The sequence below is a fragment of the Mustelus asterias genome, chromosome 10 (genome assembly GCF_964213995.1).
Source record: "Mustelus asterias chromosome 10, sMusAst1.hap1.1, whole genome shotgun sequence".
Taxonomy (NCBI): Eukaryota; Metazoa; Chordata; class Chondrichthyes; order Carcharhiniformes; family Triakidae; genus Mustelus; species Mustelus asterias.
This window is the reverse complement of record NC_135810.1, coordinates 3,236,998-3,243,106: the sequence shown is the minus strand read 5'-3', so window position 1 is coordinate 3,243,106 and position 6,109 is coordinate 3,236,998. Positions and strand designations below refer to the sequence as shown.

The following is a 6,109-nucleotide window of genomic DNA, read 5'->3' as shown; positions in this document are numbered from 1 at the left end:
GACCCAGGTTTGATTCCTGGCTTGGGTCACTGTCTGTGTGGAGCTTGCACATTCTCCCCGTATCTGCGTGGGTTTCCTCCGGGTGCTCCGGTTTCCTCCCACAGTCCAAAAGACGTACTGGTTAGGTGCATTGGTCATGCTAAATTCTCCCTCAGTGTACCCAAACAGGCGCGGGAGTGTGGCGACTAGGGGATTTTCACAGTAACTTCATTGCAGTGTTAATGTAAGCCTACTTGTGACTAATAAATGAACTTTACTTTTTTACTTTAATTCCATCAGCAGTGAGTTGCCACAGAGGGTGAGGTAATCAAATGGTAATCCTGTTCTGCAAAGTTTTTTTTATTTATTAATATCGCAAGGCCATTGACTCTGTCTACAGTTCCCGCTGCCTTGGAAAAGCAGCCAGTATTATTAAGGACCCCACACATTCTTCACTTCCAACTTCTTCTGTTGGGCAAAAGATACAAAAGTCTGAGGTCACGTGCCAACCGACTCAAGAATAGTTTCTTCTCTGCCGGCATCAGACTTTTGAATGGACCTACTTTCCACTAAGTTGATCTTTCTCTACACCCTAGCTATGACTGTAACACTACATTCTGCACTCTCTCCTTTCCTTCTCTATGAGCGGTATGCTTTGTCTGTATAGCGCGCAAGAAACAATACTTTTCATTATATGCGAATACATGTGATAATAATAAATCAAATCAAAAATAGGCTTACATTAATACTGCAATGAAGTTAGTGTGAAAATCCCCTAGTCACCACACTCCGGCGCCTGTTTGGATACACTGAGGGAGAATTTAGCATGGCTAATGCACCTAACCAACACATCTTTCGAACTCTGGGAGGACACTGGAGCAAACCCATGCAGACACGGGGAGAAAGTGCAGATTCTACATAGACAGTGACCCAAGCTGGGAATCGAACCCAGGTCCCGGGCGCTGTGAGGCAGCAGTGCTAACCACTGTGCCACCACTTTTACCAATTTATGAAGTGTGCCTGCAGTACAAACATTTCACTTCTAGAACGGACAATAAGGTGTGCTTGCTTCATTGGAGTTGTGTTGTGGCACACTCTGGCACTGTCAATAGATTCCATACTATGTTGGGAAGAAGGAGATATTTATTGATAAAGAGAAACTTGGTCGGGGGGAGGGGAGGGTTTGCAGCCCCAGGCTGCCCTGCAGTTATGCTCCAGTCTTTATGATGTTAACTAAATGGCTGTGAGATGATTCTGCCCCAGAGAGGATGCCACCCTCTGGGGTGATCACGCGCTCTCAGTTCCCATTGGTCCCTCAAGTCTGGTGAACCACTTCTGCTGCAGTGTTTTGAAGAGACAGATAACACGTACACAATAGGAACAGGAAGAGGCCATTCAGCCCCTCGAGCCTATTCTACCATTCAATTAGATCATGGCAGATCTAAACCTTAGCTCTGCATACCTTCCAGAACCTTTAACCTTTAATCCCCTCAGAAAGGAAAATCTATCACCCATTTTAAAAATTTCAGTTGACATTCAGCTTCAACAGCTTTTGGGGAGTGGGAGGGGAGAGTTTTAGATCTACACTTTGTGTGAAGTGCTTCCTGATATCACCCCCTCAATCAGCGAGCTCTAATTTTAAGATTATATCCTTACGAGGAGCAATACTTTCTTTCTCTCTCCACCCAATTGGCTCCTTTCAATTACTTTAGGAAGGATGTGTAGGCATTAGAGGCCAGCACAGTGGTTAGCACTGCTGCCTCACAGCGCCAGGAACCTGGGTTCGATTCCCGACTTGGGTCACTGTCTGTGTGAAGTCAGCACGTTCTTCCCATGTTTGCGTGGGTTTCCTCTGGGTGCTCCGGTTTCCTCCCACAGTCCAAAAGACGTGCTGGTTGGGTGCATTGGCCATGCTAAATTCTCCCTCAGTGTACCGAACAGGCCATGGAGTGTGGCAACTAGGGGATTTTCACAGGAACTTTATTGCAGTGTTAATGTAAGCCTACTTGTGACACTAATAAATAAGCTTTTAGAGAGGGTGCAGGAAAGATTTATGAGAATGTTTCAGTGATGAGGGACTTGCGTTATATGAATCGATTGGAGAGGTCGGTTCTGCAATCTTTGAAGAAAAGGTTGAGAGATTTGATAGAGATGGTCAAAATCATGAGGTTTCTGGATAGAACAGATGGGGCGAAAAACTATTCCCATTCGATGAAGGATTAGGAACCAGAGGACACAGATTTCAGATTAGCAAAAGAAGCAAAGACGATATGGGGACAAGTGAGTTGTTAGGATCTAGAATGTGCTGCCTGAGAGTGTGGTGGAGGCAGATTCAATCGAGGCTTTCGAAAGGGAATTAAATAGGGACCTGAAGAGAGCGTATTTGGAGCATCATAATGATGGAGAAAATACTACGGAATTACACCTGGAACTATTGGACTTTATATAAGACCTGGGTTTTTTTTAGATGGACACGAACTCCAAAGATGGTTGAGGATGTTGAGTCAGCCACTGACAGGGATTGCTACAGGGCGATTCTCAGAGGGACAATGGAACTCCTCCCTGTTTTCAGACAAAATACTTTTAAAAGTATCCAGAGACTGGTTACCATCTCCAGTAAAGACAAAGGGAGCTAGTGGCCGTCTCACCTCAAGAGATCCTGTGTGTGTAATGTCTAGATGGACTTGTGGATTCTCCATCCATTTGGAATATACAAGGAATGGATTTAAAACCAGCAAAGAAAGCACAGTGATGAGAGATTATTGTTTCGTTGGGAGGTGTCAGCTTGGTGATGAAATATTAAAATTGAGGTTCAGTCTGCCTGTTTCGATAGCTTTAAAAAGAAAATGTATGACACTGGGCCCTATTTTACCATTTGGAGCCTAAGGGTGGGATCCAGGCGTAATACGGATCCGCACCTGGAATCCTCTTTCCAGATTAAAAGAAGAGTAGGGGAGGTGTCCTGGCTATTAATAATAATTCCACACACAGGAGAGGGTGGCAGAGTGGTAATGTCACTGGGTTAGTATTCCAGCGACCAATCCTCTGGGGACATGGGTTCAAATCCCATCATGGCAGCTGCTGGAATCTGAATTCAATTAATTAAGAATCCAGAATTGAAAGCTAATCTCAGTAATCGTGACCATGAAACTATCATCAATTGTCATAAAAACCCATTAATGCCCCCTTAGAGAAGGGAATCTGCCCTCCTTACCTGGTCCTGGCCTACACATAACTCCGGAGCCACAAAAATGTGGCTCTTAATTGCCACAAATGGCCAATCCAGGTGTTCAGTTCAGTTAGGCTAGGCAATGACTCCCACACTCCCCAAAAGAATAAAGGGATAAAGAATTCCTCCCCCCGCCAAAAAAAAGAAATGGATCACTGCCAAAATGAGTTTGCACTTGCTTATAAAACAGCGACTTACACAGCTTATTGTGCGCGAGTGGTTTTGGGGATGTCCTAAGCATGTGATTAGCAATGCAAGCTCTTCCATCATCTTGAAACAACAAGTTGCTGTTGTCTCTTGTAAACTGATGACTAACCAGCTTCACGCATCTACTTCACAGCGAGAAACTCGCAAAACCTCTTCTGTAATAACTCATGGCAGCGTTGAGCGGGGGGGGGGGGGGGGAGGGGTCTCATTTGCATGTAGTTATTTGTTTAGTAGCATCTGCTTAATGGATGAAAATAAGTTAGTTTAAAAGTCTTCTTTAGCGTCAACTTGACATTGGTAACGCCACAATTTTGAAAGCTGCACTATTAAGTCAACAGCATTTGATCTGTATTGATGTGAGATCGAGAGTAAAGACAAAACGTGCAACAGATTATTAAATGAGGGATTCTTTATTGACACATGACATTCAAAATTAAAATAAATTGGTATGGTACCCTCAATGTCCCCTGATTAGCAATGGCAGTAATGTAAGAAACACACGAGGTCAAATGTGAGATAGCACACAATACTATTGAAATTATTCACTTGGCAAATACTTCTCAAATCAAAAAATGTTTTAGACCAGACGTTAACATTTAGTAAAGGCACGTTATGTTGTAATTTCAGCTTAACTCACACTAATGAAATCCAGTCCAACCGAGGTTATCCAATCTCAGGATTACACACACACACACACACTTTGTGCTACATACTGACATTTCTACAAACAGGTTGCACATCCAATATGGTTACGAGAATGAAAATGTAAATCCCACAAGTTTCAAAGTAAAGGTTAATTCCCAATGAAGTAGTTATGGCTTTCAGTCTGCCTAGGATTTGCAAACATTGTTCCCTCTTTGGTTGTGACTTCTCAAGATATCACCCTCAGCAGAGTTCCACAGCAGAAGCTGGCGAACCACATGGGTCATTGCTGAAACGTGTTCTAGAATGAGCTTGAGTTCTTTGCATCAAATCGAAATGCCAATAACTTGACAGCAGCCCAACTGGACAGTAGCACCCAGTGTAGAGTTACCAAGTTTCCAGGAATACCCCAGGGTTTCCAAGAATTGAAGATTGATCTCTGGGATACAACTGGGAGGAAAACCCAGGTGAAAAATCAAAGATGCATCTGAAAAAAAAAGTGTTTCTTACAAATTGTTTTTCTGTTGATGTTATTAAGAAAAGAAATGGGGTAAAATGTTGGTTCGACTGAGAGCCCAGAATTATCCAATTGGGTAGCCAAGAGTCTGTTGGCTCTCTGATTGGCTACGATGGATATATTGGGTGGGAGAGTGGGAGCAGAGTGCTTGGAGGTGGGTGGTCATGTGATGAAACCTCCAGGAATAGGTCCAACCAGAGCTGGTGACCTGTCACCCAGTGGCAGTGATCCAGTGTGTAGTTTGTGCTGGGGTAAGTTATTCCCCGATCCTTAAAACCAAGCAGATGGGCATCTCGTTCCGGTGGCTATTCAATAATCGAAGTGGGAAAGCATCAAGGGAGAATCTTGAAGCACAGAGGGAGGCTGTTTGGCCCATCGTGCCCGTGTTGGCTCTTTGAAAGAGCTGTCCAGTTAGTCCCACTCCCCTGTGATCTATTTGCCCCCTCCCCCATTTGGACAATCATAATTCAGGCCTCACATGATCCTATAACTCAAACTTCACCAACTGCATCCACAACACCCATTTCCCCTACCCCCCGCCATCTTCCCTCACCGCTCCCAATGCTTCAAACATTTGGCAAGATCGGATGGATAAAGGGTATGGAAATAATGAATAAATTGTACTCCTCCAGTAGGCAGTGGGCTTCGAGGTTTGTGCAGACACTCCCCTCGGGCAAAGACAGGGCAGCTTCCAGTCGGAAGGATCTCCAGCTCAGTATTCTGGCACAAAGTTGGAAATCTTTTTCCCTCTCCAACAGTACGGTTTCTCACCCTGAGAAGCACAAAGATACATCACACATAAATATACTTCCATTTTCAGAACACATGGATCGTTTGGTTTTTGTGAAAGTTCAAAGTAGTAAAAAGAAACTCGAGGGTAGAAATTTCCTTGGGTTTGATTTTGGTGTTAACGTAGCCAGAAATCAAACTTAAACCTTCACTCCCACCACCACACAGTGGCAGCAATGTGTAACACTTACAAGATGCATCGCAGCAATTTGTTAAGGCTCCTTCAACAGCACCTTCCAAACACGCGACCTCTTCCACTGAGAAGGAAATGTCTGCAGGCACATGGGAACACCGCCACCTGCAAGTTCCCCTCCAAGCCACTCCCCATCCTGATTTGGAAATATATCGGCTGTTTCTTCACTGTCTCCGGGTAAAAACCGTGGAACTCCCTCCCTGACAGCACTGTGGGTGTACTTACACAAGATGGACTGCAGCGGGTTCAAGAAGGCAGTTCACCGCCTCCTTATTAAAATATAATAAATATTTGCATGAATAGGGTTTCTGTTGCTTTTCCTGTAGAGTCACGGAAGAGCAGTGGAGACTGCGTTGAAATTCTGACCCTGGATTGAAGTCCTGAACATTGCAAATAGGGAATGAACATCGGACGGTGGTAATTGGAAAAAAAAAACCTGACTTCAATATTAAAAGGCGAGGAAAGCAAGCATCTCTGCCGGAATTTTACCACCTCGCCCGCCCGAGGCTCGTAAGATCATGCCCAGGGCCAACGGTGAATGCCGTTCCGCGAG

At 44.4% G+C, this 6,109-nt stretch overlaps 1 protein-coding gene across 1 annotated transcript in view; it reads right to left on the bottom strand.

The window, feature by feature from the left end:
* Nucleotides 1–5,133: 5,133 nt before the first annotated feature.
* Nucleotides 5,134–6,109, bottom strand: part of nalcn (sodium leak channel, non-selective) — a 225,950-nt gene continuing 224,974 nt past the window's right edge. Inside the window, exon 44 of the mRNA XM_078221539.1 lies at nucleotides 5,134–5,346. The gene's annotated coding sequence lies outside the window, so the exon portion shown is untranslated. The remainder of the gene's footprint in view (nucleotides 5,347–6,109) is intronic.